Genomic DNA, 21,429 nt, shown 5'->3' with positions numbered 1-21,429 from the left:
TCTCAGCCCATTAGCCCATCTGATCCAGATCCTGTTGTAATCTGAGGTAATCCTCTTCGCTGTCCACTACACCTCCAATTTTGGTGTCATCTGCAAACTGTACCTCTTATGCTCGCATCCAAATCATTTATGTAAATGACAAAAAGTAGAGGGCCCAACACCGATCCTTGTGGCACTCCACTGGTCACAGGTCTCCAGTCTGAAAAACAACCCTCCACCACCACCTTCTGTCTTCTACCTTTGAGCCAGTTCTGTATCCAAATGGTGAGTTCTCTCTGTATTCCATGAGATCTAACCTTGCTAATCAGTCCCCCATGGGAACCTTGTCGAACGCCTTACTGAAGTCCATATAGATCACATCTATTGCTCTGCCCTCATCAATCTTCTTTGTTACTTCTTCAAAAAACTCAATCAAGCTTGTGAGACATGATTTCCCACGCACAAAGCCATGTTGACTATCTCGAATCAGTCCTTGCCTGTAGGTGTTCAAAGTTTGTGAGAAGATTTGTAGCTCGGTTGTGCTCATTGTTGTGGTTCTGTTCGCCGAGCTGGGAATTTGTCTTGCAAACGTTTCGACCCCTGTCTAGGTGACAGGAAGCGGCAGAGACAGGCCACTATAAATGCCGGAGGAAACAGCACAGAAGCGCTTCACAGGAGGCTCCCAAGCACTGAGGATGTCACCTAGACAGGGGACGAAATGTTTGCAAGACAAATTCCCAGCTTGGCGAACAGAACCACAACAGTCCTTGCCTTTCCAAATACATGTACATCCTGTCCCTCAGGATTCCCTCCAACAACTTGCCCACCACCGAGGTCAGGCTCACCGGTCTATAGTTCCCTGGCTTGTCTTTACCGCCCTTCTTAAACAGTGGCACCACGTTTGCCAACCTCTAGTCTTCCGGCACCTCACCTGTGACTATCGATGATACAAATATTTCAGCAAGAGGCCCAGCAATCACTTCTGACATCTTCCTGATGATAGATCCAAAGCAAACCGCCTTGTTGCTGTCTGTCCCACTCCTTTTTGGAATAAAGGAGTTACATTTGTTCTTTCCATTCTAATGAAGCCTTCCTGAAATGAAAAGAATTTTGAAAAATCTAAATAAATAGTTTAACTATCTCACGAGCCACTTCTTGAAAGTTGGTAAGATGTTCACAATCGCCCTTATTTAACTTCAAAATGCCAGTCAAAATGCCTACTTTTCCTTCTCTACATCTGAATATAGAAGTCAATCACATTATGAAAGCTGCTGCCTATAGCACCTTCACTGATAGAGTCACCGAGCTGTACACCGACCCTTTGGCCCAATTCATTCATGCTGACCAGACATCCTCAATTATTCTAGTCACATTTGCCATCATTTGGCTCATATCCCTCTAAACCTTTCATATTCGTGCACCCATCCAGATGCCTTTTAAAAGTTGTAATTGTACTCAACTCCACCACTTCCTCTGGCTGCTCTTTCCATCTACGCACTACCCCTTTGGTCCCTTTTAAATCTTTCCCCTCTCATTTTAAACCTGCACTCTCTAGTTTTGGAATCTCCTATCCTGGTGAAAAGAACTTGTCTACTTACCCTATCCATGGCTCTTCATGATTTTATAAACCTCTATAAGGTCACCCCTCAGCCTCCGACACTCCAGGGAAAATAGCCCCAGAAAATTCAGCCTCTCCCTATAGTTCAAATTGAGCTCATGAACAAATTCTATCTCATTGTAGAATAGCTTGACACAAAAACTGCCAGACCTGCCAGGTTTCAACTGCAATTTCTGTTTTTGTTTCAGATCGCCAGCAGCCACAGATCTTTGTTTAATTCTTGTATAGTCTATTCTGGTTAGCTCCAGGTTGAACTGTTCAAACAATCTCAAAAACATTCTATGAATTGGTCATCTAGGCTCCTTTCCCCCATCTGATTTTCTTTTGTCTATATGTAGATGACAGCCCCCATATGATTGCTGCACTTTTCTGACAAGTTCCTGTTATTTCCTCCTTTACACTCCCACCTATTGTGGGTTCACTGTTAGGAGACTTGTGCAATACTCCTATAGATTACTGTAGCAGCTTCAAAGTGATTTAGATAAGTTGAGGGAGTGGGCAAACTCATGGCAGATGCATTAAAACATGGCTAAATGTGGAGTTACTCACTTCAGTATCAAAAAACAGAAAGGATGTTTCTGTTGAATGGTGAATATTGGAAAAAAATGGATGTACAAAGGATCTGGGTGTCCTTATATACTAGTAAAAGCAAACATACAGGCAGGTGCAGCAAGCAATTAGGAAGGCAAATGATATTTTGGCCTTCATTGAAACAGGATTGGAGTTCAGTAGTAAGGATACTTAACTGCAGTTCAGTGGGGCTTTGGTGAGAGTGTACCTGGAGTATTGTGTGCAATTTTCTTCTCCCCACCTAAATAATAAAATATCTGCCATAGAGAGAGTGCAACTTTGGTTCACATGCCTGATGTCAGGGATGACAGGGGCTGTCTTGTGATGAGAGGTTGTTTGACTGGGCCTGTATTCACCAGCATTTAGAAGCACGAGAGTGCCAGATGAAATACAACGAGGATGTGAGGTTATGCATTTTGGCAGACAAAATAGAGGAGGTGAAGGGAGAAGGACTGCAGAAAGCTACAGAACAGAGGCATTTGAGGGTTATTTATCTTCAATCACAAAAAGCTAGCATCCAAGTTCAGCTGGTCATTGCATAGGAAAATAGAACGTTGGACTTTATTTTAAAGGGAATGGAGTATAAAAGTGGGGACGGCAGTAATATAGAACACAGCTATACAAGATGCTAGTCAGGCCACAGCTGGAATAATGTGAACAGTTTTGGTCCTTTCATCTAAGGAAAGATATTGAGACATTTGAAGCACATCAGACAAGGTTCATGAGGCTGATACCAGGTATGGAGGGAATGCTATATGAGGACAGGTTGTGTAGGCTGGGCCTGTACTCACTGGAATTTAGAAGAATGAGAAACGACCTTATAACATTTACGAGATTATTTGGGAACTTAGGATCGACATGGAGTATCTTCCCATTGTGAGAGAGTCTAGGACCAGAAGTCATAGTCTCAGAGTAAGAAGTTGTCCAGTTTAAGACAGTGATGAGGAGGAATAATTTTCTCTGAGAGGACAGTGAAAGTTTGGAATTCTTTATTACTGAGGACAGTGAGCTTGGATCGTTAAGTATGTTCAAGGCAGAGATAGGTAGATGCTTAATCAGTAAGGGAATTGGGGATTATGGGGTAAAAGCAGGAAAGTGGAGTTATGGGTTAGACAATAGACATTAGACAATAGGTGCAGGAGTAGGCCATTCTGCCCTTCGAGCCTGCACCACCATTCATTATGATCATGGCTGATCATGGTTATCAGAAAGGCAGGGAAGACTTGATGGGCTGAAAGGCCTCCTTCTGTTCCTATGTATTATGTTGTTATAGTGCTTTGATTTGATTTGCTTATATTTAATGATGAACTGCAACCTCCTGTGAATTGTCCAAACAATAACCCATTTAACGATGCAGGGTTCACCAGAACTGCTCCAGTAATGAGTAAGACGGAGTTCAACCACAGCATCAATACTGACTGCACAAGTACAAAACAGCCTTCCACCAGACAACAAGTTGATTTCAATCCTGTAATCAAACACATGTAGCTAGTTAATAACTAATTGATATGCGATGTGCATTTTCCATGAGTTTTATTATTACCGTCTATCTTTTCTCATTAATAATTGATTTTATTTTTGTTGTGTTTATTCTTTCCAAAGTTTTGATATTACTTTCACAGATTTCAAAGTTATTGTTTGTGCTGAGTACAGGAGAAATTCAGAATATGTTCAGAACCATATTTCTTATCATCAAGCTGAATCCTGTGTCCTATATTACCGCTGTGTAGACCTTACAGGCCACTTCCATCAGCTTTGGCTCCACTGTGTCTAACTCCTGGCAGGACCACATCACAAATATTCGTAGCATTTATATAAGCAGACAACATCAACATCCTCCTACAAAATGCTTTGGGTGGGTCATGTTGTTTGGGTTGATAACCTTCCAAACCCATTACCACTTCCACCTAGAAGGACAAGGGCAGCAGATTCATGGGAACATCACTATCTGCAAGATCCCCTCCAATCCAATCACTTTCCTTGCCTTTCCTTCACTGATGCTGGGTGAAAATTCTGGAATTCCTTGCCTAATGGCATTGTTGATCTGACTGCAGCCAAACGAGAAAATGCTGGAAAATCTCAGCAGGTCTGGCAACATCTGTAAGGAGAGAAAAGAGCTGACGCTTTGAGTCTAACTGACCCTTTGTCAAAGCTCTGGGACTACAGCGGTACATGAAGGCAGCTTACCATAATCTTCTCAAGGGCAACTAAGGACGGGCAATAAATGCCAGCCAGCCAGTGATGCATAAATCCCACGAATTTGTAGATTAATAAAAATTCATTTAGGAGACATTTTTGATGAGCTAGAAGTTCTTGTGGTGCAGTGGTAGTGTCACTGTATCTAGGTGTGTTCGGGGAGGGGGAGTTGCAAATTTCTTTTGCATAATAAACCAGATTTCAGCCTAGGTTCGAACTTTTCCAGTAATAATGTCAGCTGAGATCTGCAGATTTTTTACACTAAATCAAATGATTAATACATTCAGAGCCCTCTTTTCCCCCTCAAGTATTCAATGTCAATTGGTGCTTTTTAAACAATACCGGTGAAAGCTTCCCACTTCTCTTTCATGGGATGTGGGAATCACTGCAAGACCAGCCCCTTGTTTCCCAGGCCTTATTATCTTTATACTGAGTGGCTGACTCTCCTGCTCCTCGGATGCTGCCTGACCTGCTATGCTTTTCCAGCACCACACTCATGACTCTAGTCTCCAGCATCTGCAATCCTCACTTTCACCGAGGCCATATTAGAAGGTAACTCAGAGTCTATAGGCACATGTAGGCCAGGAGATTTCCTTCCCTAAAGACCATTTGTGAAATAGATGGGCTCATTCCCCAACAAGAAATGATAATGGTCATCACGACTGCAACAAAGTTTAATTTCAGGGTCAACAATTGTCAAGGTGAGATTTAAACCTTTGTCCACGGTCATTAGTCTGGGCCTTCATCTCTGTCTTCTGAAGTTATTTAATAGCTTTGAGAGTCTTTGACACCTTAATTAAAAGCTTCTGACTTCTTTGAGAGCTTTGATGCTTTGACACCAATGATAGCTTGCTCAAAGCTGAAGGTTCCTACCAGTCCTTTGATATCCAAGAGTAAGATAATTCATTACAAATCAAAAGACTTGATGGTTGCAATATATGTTTGAGCAATAAAAGCAAAACCGGTGTTGACATTTCCCAATAAGGAAACCATCAAATACTGAGGGTTTTGCTATGTGCAAAAGCGACTGCTACATTTGCCTACAAACACCATTGGCCACACTGATAAAGTAATTGGTTGTCTGTAATTATCCATAAAGTGCTTATGAGTACAGATCTTTCTTCTCTTTTCTGTTTTTACATGAGAGCCTCTTTCAGAAGTAGGGAGGAGAAATATGAAGAGAATTGAAAAGCAAAATAATTATAATCTTTTAAAGATTGTTTTGCTAAACTGAAACCTGCCACTACCAATACTGCATCCTGTACCTAAGTAGTATGTCTATAATGCAGCATTGGGTGTGGTAACATATACATGTAATGTAATGCAACATGATATAGGAGGCACTCTCACCTATATCTTGCACGCTATTCATTATACTATTCCCCTCTGCAATGTTTCCTGGCTCATGCCCACTTTGTGCAGCTTCTTGCTTCCCAGCTGATTATATCTGGCACGAAATGTAGAATGGAATGTATCTAATTACACAATACCAGGAATTCAAGTATACACCCAGCATTAAACATTAGCTAACTTGCTAGTGAGACTGAGCAGTGATTATTCCTTATTATTTTACCAGCACCCACACTAATCCCAAAGCATAATTAGGTGGGAGGCAGGTTACTCAGCTGAGGACTGACTTTGCTGAGAATTTCAACATAAACGACGTAATGACTGTGTCGTTTTCTTGCAGTCTATATCAGCTACGTTTAGAAATAATTTTACTGACATTTCTACGCAACATAGCTTTTCCAACATTCAAAATAGATTAACTTTCCTTTTAAAAATATCTCCTAAATATCTATATTATGACCTTATGGTGAAGGCAGCTTGGTTAATATCCTGAGACTCTCTTCCTAACAGGATTGTGGGTTCTCTAACCCTCACAGACTGGAGAAGTTCACAAAAACAAGTCAGCATCATCTCCTCCAGGATGACTAGGGATGGACAATAAATGCTGACCCAGCCAGTAAAGCCCACATCCTGTGAATGATTGTTAAAAAATACGGTATAGAAAATATAAATAGCTTATCTTCGCAGCTTGAATCCAGAAGATAAATGTTGAGCGATGGGTAGTGAGGGGCTTCACTTCTGTGATCTTTTCTGAAACCAAATGAGATCCAATGAGGAAAAGAGAAAATATGGCCAGTGAGGTGCCCTCTTGATAGCTAGAATGCCTTGTATTCCCATCATGCATATGTCTCTCCCACTCCCAAGGTTTTGTCCGGACAAGCTTGACATTGAATGGCTAGGAATCCTTAGAGCTTTTAATTCACTGTCTGCAAGGTTTTGCAGCTACCTGATGCAGGGTAGCCGTGAACAGTCTGCAGGGGGAACCAACAGTGGCATACCAATTGTCCTCAGTGGCATACATCTTGGGAGATGGATTCAACCATCTTTTAGGCCACAAATTTTTTTTTATTCAATCATGGGATGTGGGTGTTGCTAGTTAGGCCAGCATTTATTGCCCATCCCTAGTTGCCCTTGAGAAGGTGGTAGTGAGGATTTTGACTCAGCAACAGTAAAGGAACAGTTGTTTTTTATTTCAAGTCAGGATGGCGAGTGGCTTGGAGCTGAACTTGCAGGTAGTGGTGTTCCCACGTATTTGCTGCCCTTGTCCTTCTAGATGGAAGTGGTCGTGGGTTTGGAAGGTGCTTTCTAAGGATCTTTGGTGAATTTCTGCAGTTCATCTTGTAGATAGTACATACTGCTGCTACTGAGGGTCATTGGTGGAGAGGGTGGATGCTTGCGGATGCAGTGCCAATCAAACAGGCTGCTTTGTCCTGGATGGTGTCAAGCATCTTGAGTATTGTTGGAATTTCACTCATTCAGGCAAGTGGTGAGTATTCCATCCCACTCCTGACTTGTGCATTGTAGGTGATGGACAGGCTTTGGAGAGTCAGGAGGTGAGTTATCCATTGCTGTATTCCTGCTCTTGTAGCCAATGTGTTCATGTGGTAAGTCCAGTTGTGTTTCTGGTCAATGAAGTTTATAGTGGAGGATTCAGTGATGGTAACACCACTGAATGTCAGGGATGTGATTACATTGTTTCTTATTGGAATTGGTCATTGTCTGGCATTTGTGTGGTGTGAATGTTACTTGCCTCAGCCTGGACATTGTCCACATCATGTTGTGTTTGAACATGGGCTGCTTCAGTATTTGAGGAGTCACAAATGGTGCTGATAATTGTGCAATTGTCGGCGAAGATCACATTTCTGACCGTATGGAGGGAAGGTCAGTGATGAAGCAGCTGAAGGTGGTTGAGCTGCTAGGTTGCCCTTGCCTAGTAGCAGGTGAGGTCAGAATGAAAGTTCAGTGTAGCTGTCCTGAGGGTAGGTGTCAGCCAATGTTTATGATCCAGCATCACATGAGCTTGGATAGAACTATACTGCTTGGTTAGAAATGCTGTACTTCCACTGAGGTGTGAAGAAGAAGGTCCTGTTGCCCTGACCAATTGAGTCTAAAAGTTGGAGAGCTAGCTCAAAAACCTGGCCTCTATTCCTCCTTCAGCTAAAAAAAATGAAGTGAAGATTAAGTTATCCATCACATTTGCTGTTGCTGGGAGCTCACAGGAGATTATGGTGGCTGTTATAATTACCCACATATCGATTGTGATTATACTTCAGAAACAATTGTGAAACAATTTTAGGAGATCTGAACAGACTCTGTGGTTAGAATCATCCATTATAGAGTTTAAGTATGGCGTCAGACACAATAGAAACCATCACTTCTGGTCGGGGTTAGGATATGTTTTCTTGCACAATTACACAGGTTTTAGCTCTTTATGTAAACACGCGAGTAGTTTTGCAACCTGAAAAAATGAATCTAGTGATGTGGGAAGACGAGAAATTCTCACATACCTGTCAGGACCTTCCAGAGTCAAAGGTCTAGTCCACCTGGAAAGAACTTCAATCACTGCAAAGCTGCAGCATCACTGGAGCCTATGTCAGTTCTTTCACTGCTGCCTGGAACTGTCTCACACACAAATCAGAAACTGGCCCATGTATCAGTGACAGCAGGTTCTGTACCAAGCTGTCCACAAGGGAATGGAGATCCTCTTCCCAAGTGATGGGAGCAGGAATTCCTCCTAGCAGTGACCTGGATCTAGGTGGCAGTGCAGGTCAGTACCAAGAGCTCACACCATACAGTCATAGAGTCAGAGAGATACACAACATGGATACAGACCTTTTGGTCCAACTCGTCTATACCGACCAGACATCCCAACCTAATCTAATCACATTTGCCAGCACTTGGCCCATATCTCTCTCAACCCTTCCTATTCAAATACCTATCCAGATGTTTTTTAAGTGCTGCAATTATACCAGCCTCCACCACTTCCTCTGGCAGGTCATTGCATACATGCACCACCCTCTGCGTGAAAATGTTGCCCCTTACGTTCCTTTTATATCTTTCCCCTCACACCCTGAACCTATGCCCTCTAGTTCTGGACTCCCCAACTCCAGGGAAAAGACGTTGCCTATTTATCCTATCCATGCCCCTCATGATTTTGTAAACCTCTTTAAGGTCACCTCTCAGCCTCTGATGTCCAGGGAAAACAGCCCTAGCCTATTAAGCCTCTCCCAATAACTCAAATCCTCCAACCCTGGCAACATCCTTGTAAATCTTTTCTGAACCCTTTCCAGTTTCACAACATCTTTCCAATAGGAAGGAGACCAGAATTGCACACAATATTCCAAAAGTGGTCTAACCAATGTCCTGTACAGCCACAACATGACCTCCCAACTCCCATACTCAATACTCTGGCCAATAAATGAAAGCATACCAAATGCTTTCTTTACTACCCTATCTACCTATGACTCCACTTTCAAGGAGCTATGGACCTGCACTCCAAGGTCCTGGAGACAGTGCTGAATGAGAAGGCACCATCTCATGCACTCTGCAAGGTGCCAGGTATTCCAATCCACACCCCTTTCAATAAACTGGCCACAGAGTTAGCAAGGGAGACCCCTGATAGTATCTGCACTGACAGAGGTAGGAAGGTCACAGGAAGCCATCGAGGGTGTCTGTCGTCTGTTGTTCTCAGATATACAACATCAGATGATAGTTATTTATAGAATTTACATATCCAGCATCTAGCTCTTTTTGTGTTCTCAACTGCTGATATCAGAGACCACTAGAAAAGAACAAGGCATGAAATGTCACAATGTCCTCTGCAGCAGCAACACCTCAGAGGATAATGAGTCATACAGTTAAACAGAACAGAAACAGATCCTTCAGTCCAACTTGTTCATGCTGAACTGTCATCACAATCTGACCTGGTCCCATTTGCCAACATTTGACCCATATCCTCAAAACCCGACCTATTCATATACCCATCCAGATGCCTTTTAAATGTTGCAATTGTACCAGCCTCCACCACTTCCTCTGGCAGTTCATTCCATACATATACCACCCTCTGTGTGAAATAGATCCCCCTCAGCTCCTTGTAGAGTCATAGAAATGTACAGTACAGAAACAGACCCTTCGGTGCAACCCATCCATGCCGACCAGATATCCCAATCCAATCTAGTCCCACCTACCAGCACCCGGCCCATATCCCTCCAAACCCTTCCTATTCATATACCCATCCAAATGCCTCTTAAATGCTGCAATTGTATCAGCCTCCACCACATCCTCTGGCAGCTCATTTCATACACGTACAACCCTCTGTGTGAGAAAGTTGCCCCTTATGACAATAGACAATAGGCCATTCTGCCCTTCGAACCTGCACCACCATTCAATATGATCATGGCTGATCATCCTTAATCAGTATCCTGTTCCTGCCTCATCCCATAACCCTTGATTCCACTATCCTTGAGAGCTCTATCCAACTTTTTCTTTAACGAATCCAGAGACTGGGCCTCCACTACCTTCTGGGGCAGAGCATTCCACACAGCCACCACTCTCTGGGTGAAGAAGTTTCTCCTCACCTCTGTCCTAAATGGTCTACCCCATATTTTTAAGCTGTGTCCTCTGGTTCGGCACTCACCCATCAGCAGAAACATGTTTCCTGCCTCCAGAGTGTCCAATCCTTTAATAATCTTATATGTCTCAATCAGATCCCCTCTCAGTCTTCTAAACTCAAGGGTATACAAGCCCAGTTGCTCCAGTCTTTCAGTGTAAGGTAATCCCACCATTCCAGGAATTGACCTCGTGATACTATGCTGCACTCCCTCAATTGCCAGAATGTCTTTCCTCAAATTTGGAGACCAGAACTGCACACAGTACTCCAGGTGTGGTCTCACCAGGGCCCTGTACAGCTGCAGAAGAACCTCTTTGCTTCTATACTCAATCTCTCTTGTTATGAAGGCCAGCATGCTATTAGCCTTCTTGACTACCTGCTGTACCTGCATGCTTACCTTCATTGACTGGTGTACAAGAACACCCAGATCTCTCTGTACTGCCCCTTTACCTAAATTGATTCCATTTAGGTAATAATCTGCCTCCCTGTTCTTGCCACCAAAGTGGATAACCATACATTTATCCACATTAAACTGCATCTGCCATGCATCTGACCACTCACCTAACCTGTCCAGGTCACCCTGTAATCTCCTAACATCCTCATCACATTTCACCCTGCCACCCAGCTTAGTATCATCAGCAAATTTGCTAATGTTATTGCTGATACCACCTTCTATATCTTCTATATCATTAACATATATTATAAAAAGCCACGGTCTCAGTACTGATCCCAGTATCTTTCCCCTCTCACCCTAAACCTATGCCTCTAGTTCTGGACTCCCTAACCCCAGACAAAATACTTTGTCTATTTATCCTATCCATGCCCCTCACAATTTTGTAAACCTCTCTAAGGTCACCCCTCAGCCTCTGATGCTCCAGGGAAAACAGCCCCAGCCTGTTCAGCCTCTCCCTATAGCTCAAATCCCCCAACCCTGGCAACATCCTTGCAAGTCTTTTCTGAACCCTTTCAAGTTTCACAACATCTTTCCGATAAGAAGGAGATCAGAATTGCATGCAATATTTCAACAGTGGCCTAACCAATGTCCTGCCACAACATGACCTCCCAACTCCTGTACTCAATATTCTGACCAATAAAGGAAAGCATACCAAATGCCTTCTTCACTATCCTATCTACCTGCGACTCCATTTTCAAGGAGGTATGAACCTGTACTCCAAGGCCTCTCTGTTCAGCAACACTCCCTAGGACCTGACCATTAAGTGTGTAAGTCCTGCTAATATTTGCTTTCCCAAAATGCAGCACCTCGCATTTATCTGAATTAAACTCCATCTGCCACTTCTCAGCCCATTGGCCCATCTGGTCAAGATCCTGTTGTAATCTGAGGTAACCCTTTTCGATGTCCACTACACCTCCAATTTTGGTGTCATCTGCAAACTTACTAACTGTACCTCTAAGGGACTGGAATGCTTTCCTTTTGACAAACATGGTTGGCGTTTGCCAGGGAGCTCTGATGGCAATGTGGATGCAATTAATAATACTCTAGACTTGTGAGGAAACTGCTCAGACCACCCTGGCTACCTGACTCCTTGCATCGAGGGCAAGTGCCAGCTTTGTGCACTTTGATGAAGAAAGCCTCAGTCACCTCCCAGAGATATATGCGAATGGTGCGCTTGGAAATACTTCAGCAATCCTGATTCACTCCCCAAAATGATACACTTAATAAAACCTGCAGCCAGCTGTTAACCTCAAGGTGACCAACATGGGATTGCCACCCAGTCCTTGTGGGCAGAGGTGTTTGGCCAGCAGCTGATATATGTATGCGATGCCATTCTGGGACTTCCTGAGGTGCTTTTGGCATTGCCTGCCTGTGAGTTGGTGATGTTTGTAGTGACATACAGTGACATGTGGTTTCTGGCCATCTGTTCATCATTAATGTGCCCGTTTGTTACTGTGGGGAATATACCACTGATATCGCCCTGCACCTGTTTCAACTGCTGTCCATTTTTAGAACCACACAATCTTACACGTGCACCAGTCACCCACCTGTTCTCTTAAGTTAAACTTTGAACATTCACCAGTTTCTGGAGAATGAAAAGAAAACTGCATAAAATGGTTTCTACCCACGTGACTTTACCTATTTTTGAAATAATTCACTCCTCTCAGTTCACCCCATCTCTTGTCAAAAGCACCAACTCAGGCAGTTCCTAAATCACCGTTCAGCCCTCTATCCAGTTGGCCAACACAGGAATAGGATTAGGCCATTCAGCCTGTTGAGCCTATCCCATCATGCAAAATGATCATGGCTGACTCTAATGCCTCTTACCTGCCCCATTCCCATAACAATGTAAGCTGCTAATGATCAGAAACCTATTAATCGCTACCCTATATATATCTATCATGTCACTCATATGACCTCAGACATGGGTAGTTGTAGACTATTTGACGTGGGCAGCATCAAAAAAATCTCAATTCAGTTTTGCAGAAGAACAATTTCTAGTCTGCTGGAACAGCGAATGTGGTGGAGGACACTGGATCATAGCCAAGAATGTAATCCCAGGCCAGTATATTCTCCTCATCATCCCAGTGATACTGGGAGAAATTTCAATGATCTGTTTCCTGACTGAGATCTACCAACCAAATGTCACCCAGGAATAAAGCCTCAGGAATATGATTCTGTAGCGTTTATTTCTTTATTTTCTAGTTGTTTTCTAGCATTCAACTGCACTTATTTTCTTTTACATCAACTGAAGGGACAACCAAATAGTTACATCTATGATGCTGCTTGGAACCAGAGACAGACCAGAGGTGGATAACTAGCAAGGCTTGCACTCTTTACATGTTTAAAATTATGCTTCTGGTGGGATAGGTGGGCAGGCCAGGAGAAACTGGGAACCAGGGCATAGTTAAAAACACAAATGAGAAGACAGTCATTGGTCATTTCTGCTGCCAATGGTTGTTGTAGATGGCTCCTTTTGTCTCAGCAGACTTTGTCTAAGGGGTGTTGCACAGCTGATGGATAACAACTGCACAAAGTACTTGTTCAATATCAAACTCAAGCAATGTTAGAGAAATACTGCAAATTAGTATTGCATCTGGTGGAATTATGTTACACATTAGGTTTAAGGACATATAACAATGCTGTGTTAGGCAGAGGGATGGACTGTGTGGTAAATGGAGGTGACTGCTAGTAACAATTCTGAAACAATTCACACAATCCAGAAAGACCATAATGCTCCTTAAATGGAAGCTCTTTAATGGGCTTATGTAATGATTATTTAGGTCAGCAATTTCTACTCATGATTGGTGAGGATGGCTGTAATATTTTTGATATGCACCTGCGCAAACAGCAGAATGAGAAAATTCACAATACAAAAGAGAAGGTTTGATTGCTGATATTGGACTTGGTGAAAACCGATGGGTTAAAGTCACATTCTAGAATGTTAGGAGTGACACCGAGTAAATGAACTTTGAGGCGGAATTTAATGCCTCACCCCAGAGAGGTGTGATATTATAGACTTCAGAACTTTAATAATTGTTCATGGTTTGAATGAATCAACAAAAGGTAAACTGTTATACTCTAAAGCAGCAGCAATAACTGTATTTGGAATAAAATATTAAAGGAAAGAACAAACTTATACAGGAATTGAAAGCAATTATTCATGTTTGGCAAAAGGAGAAGTGGAGGCGACATGGACAAAACTGCTTTGACAATTGCTTGATAAACTGAATGTTTTATTGCCATGAAGGATAAGGATTGCAGGCAGAAGAATTTAAGGAGTGAACTGCAGGGAAGCTATATCTTTGAATAGCTAGTTAGGGCCAAGTGTAACAAGGAACAAAGAAACTACTTCTGATAAGAAGGTAAACTGCAGGCTTGCAGTAATTTGGATGAAAGGACTTTGAAAAATTGATCAGTAGTGTCACACATTGACAGAAGGATGAAAATCTGTATAAGAATTGAATACCCACCTGAGCGAAACTTGAAGAACAAGACTATACAAAGATCAAACCTTGGACACTTCCAGTGGCAGACCACCATTGTTTGAAATCCAGACCAGATTCCACTATTAACTGGGTCATAGCCAAGTTGGGTTGTGAGTCTCGACTTGCTTACTTGAGGGGTTATGTTTTGGTTGCTGCATGCAATGTAGTTTAAAACATTATTGGAGTACTTGAATATATGTGAGATTTTTAAATAAATAGCTGAATTAAAGATTACTTGTAGTGGTTTACCCATAACAGAGATTAGGAGACATTTTAGTGCTTGAAGGGTGTGGTTGGGAGTGCTGTTGCTTTCTTGCTTCTGCCCACTTGAGCACGCCCGTCTGGATGTTAAGTCTTGTGTTATTGCCCTCATGAGGTGCCACAATGCAGTAAGCCTGAAAAGCAAATTCCTGTCAGATTACTTGTAGGCTCTGTTATGATGATGGGTCAGAGTTCCCCACAAACAAAACAACAGGGATTTTTCTTTTTAAAGGAGATCTGCAACAGAGACAAACTACCTGCAGGTGTAACCAACGGGAGTAACAACTAAAGGTGACTGCAACGGTAATGATGGGTTGCTGAATCCCTGGGTTGTGAACGTCACAGTGGTAAGACTATCCCGTCATCACTCCACTGTTCAGAACCTCTCTCACTCGGAGTGCTAAATATCAACTAGTTAGCAGCCAGACAACATGGAAACAGGGAACAAAGGACTTTCTCTCAGCCAGAATGCTGGAATTCAATCGCAGTTGATAGAAGTCAGAACTCTAGAATCTCAACCAATCTGCAAAACTAAGGATCATGATACTGACTGTTCAATGCTGGAATGCTCAACTATCTGCTTTTTGCGAACAATTAAGCTCATTTGTTTATCAGCATTTTCTTAACTTTTGGAGTCATCACTTATTTCAAAATAGTATTTCTTCTCATGTGTATAGATGAATAAACTCACTGTTTGGTCATTCAGGAAAGCCTGGTTAGTTGGCTCCTTTTTGAGGTCTGGGAGGAAGGAATCCATAATGAAGGGGCGTTTTTTAAAATTAACCTTCTTGTGGCCAACTGAGGTGTATGGGTGAAAAGAGAAAGGGAGTTAGTTAATCTCTCCTTACCGGTTGAGATAACACATCTGAAACTGTAACAATTGGGGTTCCCCTCTCAGGGTCTCATCGTAATAGCTCCCACAGGGTTCTCTTGTTCAAAGACACTTACAGTCTGACTGAAGGCCCCAGGTTGAGACCCCATAGGCCCCATCCCATTCTGACTCACCTTTGGGTTTCTGATTCCTTATTGTCTCTGGGTCTCCCGTGGGTTTATTGCCAGCAGATATTACCACTCCCTGTGCTGCGACTTGGACTAGAAAGCTGTCACTTTCTGACTGGATGGCAGCTTTCAGAGGTTATGGACATTAAACAGGGGGATTTCCTAACTTTGGTAAGAGGAGACTCACCGCCGATGTCTAGCCAACAGCGATCCCCATTGATTGAATTAAGCTCCTCCTTCCACCCCGTCCTCTGATATATGCAGATCCTCCGTTAAACAATCTCCAGAATACCAAACAGTGTCAGGATTTGAGCTAATGGCTATGAGTATGAAAGCAAGTAACAGTCAGTGCATTTTCATCACCCTCCATAGCCAGGCCAGGCTGCACTCCCTGGCTATGTGAAAGGAGAAAGGTACAAAGAGAAAATTGAAATTCGGGGTGGGGACGAGAGCAAAGTAATTCTCACCGGCTGCGGCCTGTATGTCAGAAGAGGGTGTAGGATGAATGGAAGTTGGGATGTGAGAAGGAGGATCCCAACTCTCCTCATCCCTACTCTCCTGTGATTCCCCTACTCCATGACCTGCCTCCTGCCATCATTCAACACTTTGGGTCTGAGATCCAGCGATGATCTTAGGCCTCAGTTGAGCATCATACTGGCAGCCACCACCTGAAAATGAAACAGAGGGCTCTCATGAGTTAGAGATGCTGGTTGCCTCCATTAATATAGCACCAGTTGTGCAGTTATTCAATTTTTCAGATATCACATCCACTACCCATACAGCTGGCAGCAACTGTAGCAGCCAGAGCACACTTCTCTTTTATGAACTGCACTCCAGCTTTAAGCAGTGTTTATTAATCATGTCATTGACCACAGATCAAGTGCTCAGCCAACCAATAGAGCTGTTAGCACTGGCTGGATATTGAAAACATTTAAAGCAGTCAGCATGTTGTTGGCATGATGCCCACATTATATGATCATGAAGTAATCACATGTCATCATCCCAGAGCTTTTTTTAAAGGGTGATTGAATTGAGGGATTAAAAAACGGTTACGTTTTGCATAATCCACAATAACTGATAATTGTGGCCTAACATATCCTGAATGAGACAGCTAGACAAAATGTTAATAATGTTCATAACTTAGTGTTTCTTCAAATTTAAATATTTTATTGTACATTTGATGTTATACTGAATGTATATCATTTGAACTCTACAGGTCTATTCTGATCTGTAAAATTAAAAGGTAGTCTAATATTTTCAATGTAGGTTCATCATTATCAAGCAGATGAATCCTTCTACAAGTTTCTGTTTAGGTTTCAAACTTTCTGCACGAATAGATTTTTAAATATGTTGATTGCTGCCTGTGCCTTTAGCTCCTATTTGTAGCTAAGAAACTGTCTCCATTAAATATAGTTGAACATCTGGTATTCCCAAAGAACTAATCATATTGCTGCAATGAGTGGTTACTTGGAGACCCTTGTAAGTGAATAGCCTGAGGAGAAGTCATTAGAGAGAATTTACAGAAAAAGGAAAATTTGGTTAAGTCTGAATCTATTTACCAACTAGTTCACTATGGAAATCTCTGCAATAAGCTCAGTAAGATGACCTGAACTCATTCCCTTGAATTCTGCAAATCCCAACTCTAGAAAGTCCAAGAGAATTGCAGGTCTTTGACAGATCACTTGTTTGAATGGAATTGTCAGGAAATATGAAGAAAACCATTTATGAAATGGCTTTAAAAAAAATCTATTCACAAGATGTGGCTGTCACTGGCCAGGTCAGCATTTATTGCCTGTCCCTAATTATCCAGAGGACAGTTAAGAGTTAGCCACATTGGTGTGGAGCCAGAGTTACACAGAGGACAGACCAGGTCAAGATGGCAGACTCCTGAGGTGGCGTGAATGAACTTGATGGATTTTTCCTCTCATTAGACTCTTCATTCCAGATTTTTTATTGAATTCAAATTCCACCATCTGTTGTGGTAGGATTTGAACCCAGATCAAACAGGTACATTTCCTGGTTCTCTGGATTAATAGATCCAGCAATAACACCACCCATTGAGGAAAGTAAATGCACCCAACAAGATCAAATTTCTTTGTCAGAGGACTGAAATAGAAAAATAACAACAGGAGAAAGTTATTTGGTCCTTTGGGCCTGTTCTGCCATTTATTACGATCATCAATTATCCAACTTGGTAGACTGTTCCTGCTATTCCCCCATATCCTTGGAAGCATTTAGCTCCAGGTGCTATATCCAATTCTTTCCTGAACGTTCTATGGCAGAGATCTCAACAGACTCGCCACTCTCTGGGTGAAGACTTTTCTCCTTGTCTCACTCTTAAATGGCTGACCCCATATCCTTAGCCTGTAAACCTTCCTGACATTGGCATGGGCTCCCTGGTCATTGGGAACATCCTTCCTGTTAGAAATTTATAGATTTCTGTGAGATTCCAACCCCACCCCTCGAAACCCCAAAAGAATAATGTCCTGCCAAAGCAGCTTCTCTTTACACGCCCTGCCATCCTGGGAATTAGGTCCATAATCCTTTGTTGCACTCCCTCCAAAGTCAGAACACCTTTCCTCGGCTAAGGAGATGAAAACTACACACAATCCTCCAGGTATGGTCTCTCCAGAGCCCTATACAATTGTAGCAAGACATCCCTGCTTCTGTATTTGAATTGTCTTATCATGAAAACCAATATAGCATTTACCTTCTTCACCATCTGCTGCATCTGCATGCCTACTGTCAGTCACTGATGTAGAAGGGCACCCAAGTCTTGTTACATCCCTCTGTTTCCCAGTTTATCACCATTCAGATAATAATCCTCACTCCTGTTTTTGTTGTCAAAATGGATGAGCTCACATTTATCCACATTATACTTCATCTACCACGCATTTGCCAACTCACTCAATTTGTCCAAATCACACAGAAGAAACTTTGCACCCACCTCACAGTTCACCCTCTTGCCCACCTTTGTGTCATCTGCAAACAAACATTTAGTTCTCTCATCTACATCATTAACATTTATTGTGAATAGCACTGATCCTTGTGGAAATGAAAGGGAATGAAAATGACTTGTTTATTCCTGCTTTTTGTTTCCTGTTTGTCAGCTAGTTCTCTGTCCATGTCAAAACACTACCCCTAGTTCCATGCGCTTTAATTTTACTCACTCGTCTGTTAGGTTGGACCTTATAAAATTTTTGAAAATCAAAGTCAACCACATCTACCGATGTCCCCTTGCCAACTCTACTAGTTAAATCCTCAAAACAATAGACAATAGACAATAGACAATAGATGCAGGAGTAGGCCATTCAGCCCTTCGAGCCTGCACCGCCATTCAATATGATCATGGCTGATCATTCCTAATCAGTATCCTGTTCCAGCCTTATCTCCATACCCCTTGACTCCACTATCTTTAAGAGCTCTATCCAATTCTTTCTTAAATGAATCCAGAGACTGGGTCTCCACTGCCCTCTGGGGCAGAGCATTCCACACAGCCACCACTCTCTGGGTGAAGTAGTTTCTCCTCATCTCTGTCCTAAATGGTCTACCCCGTATTTTTAAGTTGTGTCCTCTGGTTCGGCACTGCCCCATCAACGGAAATATGTTCCCTCCTGCCAGAGTGTCCAGTCCTTTCAAATCCTATACGTTTCAATCAGATCCCCTCTCAGTCTTCTAAACTCAAGGGTATACAAGCCCAGTCGCTTCAGTCTTTCCGTGTAAGGCAATCCTGCCATTCCAGGAATTGACCTCATGATACTACGCTGCACTCCCTCAATAGCCAGAATGTCTTTCCTCAAATTTGGAGACCAGAACTGTACACAGTACTCCAGGTGTGGTCTCACCAGGGCCCTGTACAGCTGCAGAAGAACCTCTTTGCTTCTATACTCAATTCCTCTTGTTATGAAGGCCAGCATGCTATTAGCCTTCTTCACGACCTGCTGTACCTGCATGCTTGCCTTCATTGACTGGTGGACAAGAACACCCAGATCTCTCTGAACAGCCCCTTTACCTAATTTGATACCATTGAGGTAGTAATCTGCCTTCCTGTTCTTGCCACCAAAGTGGATAACCAGACATTTATCCACATTAAACTGCATCTGCCATGCATCTGCCCACTCACCTAACTTGTCCAGGTCACCCTGTAATCTCCTAACATCCTCATCACATTTCACCCTACCACCCAGCTTTGTGTCATCAGCAAATTTGCTAATGTTATTGCTGATACCATCTTCTATATCATTTACATATATTGTAAAAAGCTGCGGTCCCAGCACGGATCCCTGCGGTACCCCACTGGTCACTGCCTGCCATTCCGAAATGGAGCCGTTAATCACTACCCTTTGTTTCCTATTAGCCAACCAATTCTCTATCCAATCTAGTACTTTGCCCCCAATCCCGTGCGCCCTAATTTTACTCACTAACCTCTTGTGTGGGACTTTATCAAAAGCTTTCTGAAAGTCCAGGTACACTACATCCACTGGATCTCCCTCGTCCATCTTCCGAGTTACATCCTCAAAAAATTCAAGAAGATTAGTCAAGCATGATTTCCCCTTCATAAATCCATGCTGACTCTGTCCTATCCTGTTACTATTATCCAGATGTGCCGTAATTTCATCCTTTATAATAGACTCCAGCATCTTTCCCACCACTGAAGTCAGACTAACTGGTCTATAATTTCCTGCTTTCTCCCACCCACCCTTCTTAAAAAGTGGCACAACATTAGCCGCCCTCCAATCCTCAGGAACCGTCTCCGATTCTATTGAACTCTGGAAAATAATCACCAGCGCATCCACGATTTCCCGCGCCACCTCCTTCAGTACCCTGGGATGCAGGCCATCAGGTCCCGGAGACCTTGCAATAGATTGGTCAAGCATGATTTCCCTTTCACAAGTCCATGCTGACTCTATCCTATCTGCCATCTCTTTGTTCCTCATTATAACTTACCCTGTTTCTGATTTTAAGGGACAGACATTTAGCTTCTCTCAGTCTTTCTCTTCACATATGTAGAGAAGATTGCGTGTTCCCAATAAGCCTACTCATGCACTATTATTTCTCCACTCACAATCAATCTTTTTGTCCTCCTTTGCTGAAATCTAAGCTGTTTCCAATCCTGAAGTTTGCAGCTTTGTTTTTGGCAAATTAGTATGCCCCTTGCTTATATCCAATGAGATCTCAAATTTCCCTTGCTTGTCATTACTGGGCCATATCTCTCATATGGGTTTTAAAATGTTTGACATTGTCTATCCACCGTCATCCCTTTAAGTATCAGTCCTCTATTTATCAGAGCCGGCTCACACCACATACCATTGCATTTTCCTATATTTAGATTCAGGGCCCAAGTCTCAGATTCAAATCTGTTTGCCAATGAAAATTTCTATCATATTATAGTCACCCTTGCCCAAGAGGCTTCAGACAGGTAGACTGTCAATTTTTCCTTTCTCATTATACAATACCTCCATTTGCAGCAGTGTGAATGGTGAGAGCATGGGCTGCTGGGAAGGTAGGTTTTCCTGGTAAATACTTACCTCATGAATAGGTGGAATGAAGGGTCAACAGGAGCAGTAGCAGACACAGGGAATGCTGGGTACATGAACTGATGTATGGGCTGTGGTAGAACCTGAGATACTACACCTGTTGTGTTTCCCACCCGTCCTCCTCCTCTAACCAAAAAAAATGACACTGTGTAGAGGGTTAGTAAGGTAAGCTTTTGTTTATTTATTCAATCTTTCTTGGCAATTTAGAGGAGAGGGGATGGAGGCTGGGACAGTTGCATGCTTCTCTCGTAGGATGTGGGAGGTAAGGGTCACAACATCTTTCCGATAGGAAGGAGATCAGAATTGCATGCAATATTCCAAAAGTGGCCTAACCAACATTCTGCACAGCCGCAACATGACCTCCCAAC

At 42.7% G+C, this 21,429-nt stretch overlaps 1 long non-coding RNA gene across 1 annotated transcript in view; it reads right to left on the bottom strand.

Moving 5' to 3' along the window:
- Positions 1-916: 916 nt before the first annotated feature.
- Positions 917-21,429, bottom strand: part of LOC140480260 (uncharacterized) — a 35,358-nt gene continuing 14,845 nt past the window's right edge. Inside the window, exons 2-3 of the long non-coding RNA XR_011961235.1 lie at positions 15,992-16,192; positions 917-1,072 (exon numbers count right to left, since the gene is read on the bottom strand). This is a non-coding gene — a long non-coding RNA (uncharacterized lncRNA). The remainder of the gene's footprint in view (positions 1,073-15,991; positions 16,193-21,429) is intronic.

The sequence above is a fragment of the Chiloscyllium punctatum genome, chromosome 8, assembly GCF_047496795.1.
Source record: "Chiloscyllium punctatum isolate Juve2018m chromosome 8, sChiPun1.3, whole genome shotgun sequence".
NCBI lineage: Eukaryota > Metazoa > Chordata > Chondrichthyes > Orectolobiformes > Hemiscylliidae > Chiloscyllium > Chiloscyllium punctatum.
Note: the sequence above shows the minus strand (reverse complement) of the source record. Positions and strands in the feature narration are given on the sequence as shown.